Genomic DNA, 1,162 nt, shown 5'->3' with positions numbered 1-1,162 from the left:
TATTTTTACTGCACCTTTTCTATGATTAGCTACACAAATGCTTACCATTGTGTTACAACTGCCTACAGTAGTAATCAGTACAGTAACACGTATGGGTTGGTAACCTAGGAGCAAAGTAGCCTAGGCAACACCATGTTGCCTACATGTGTAGTAGTCTATACTGTCTAGGTTTGTGTAGATACACTCTCTCATGTTTGCATAAAGATAAAATCACCTAATGACACATTTCTCTGAGCGTATTCCTGTTGTTAAGCAACATATGTATAAGCATTTACAAGAAATAGCTCAAAATTTTTTTTTTTTCTCTGAGACAGGGCCACGCTTTGTCACCCAGGCTGGAGTTCAGTGGTGCAATCTCGGCTCACTGCGATATCTGTCTTCCCGGTTCAATCGATTCTCTGACCTCAGCCTCCTAAGTCGCTAGGACTACAGGCACGCACCACCACACCCAGCTAATTTTTTTGTATTTTATTAGAGATGGGGTTTCATCATGTTGGCCAGGCTGGTCTCGAACTCTTGACCTCAGGTGATCCGCCCGCCTTAGCCTCCCAACATGCTGGGATTACAGGCATGAGCCACTATGTCCAGCCGTTAACGTTTTTTTGGTTGTTTATTTATTTATTTTTTTTTAAGAGACAGATTCTCACTCTGTCATCAAGGCTGGAGTGCAATGGTACAACTGTAACTCACTGCAGCCTCCAACTCCTGGGCTCAAGGGACCCTCCTGTCTCAGACTTCCCAGTGACTGAGACTGTGAGCCACCATGCTCAGCTAATTATTTTTTGTAGAGGTGGGGTCTTTCTCTGTTGCTCAGGTTTGTCTCAAACTCCTGGGCTCAATCAGTCCTGCTTTGACCTCCCAAAGGGCTGGGATACAGGTATGAGCCTGAAAACCTTTTAGTGTGGAAGTGGAAGATAGGCCCAGGCCACTTATGTTTTCAAATTAAGCAAGGTTTAGGTCACTTATGAAGCCTAACTAGCTTTGCTTGCTCAAGGGATCTTCAGGCCTGACCTTGGTTTTCATTTGTTTTAACAGTGTTTATGTGTATGTGTGTGTGTGTGTGTGTGTGTTTTTGTTTTTTTTTTTTGAGACGGAGTCTCGCTCTGTCGCCCAGGCTGGAGTGCAGTGGCCGGATCTCAGCTCACTGCAAGCTCCACCTCCC

The sequence above is a fragment of the Colobus angolensis genome, unplaced genomic scaffold (assembly GCF_000951035.1).
Source record: "Colobus angolensis palliatus isolate OR3802 unplaced genomic scaffold, Cang.pa_1.0 Scaffold61, whole genome shotgun sequence".
In the NCBI taxonomy this organism is placed as follows: domain Eukaryota; kingdom Metazoa; phylum Chordata; class Mammalia; order Primates; family Cercopithecidae; genus Colobus; species Colobus angolensis.
The sequence above is the reverse complement of the archived record's forward strand: the minus strand, read 5'-3'. Positions refer to the sequence as shown.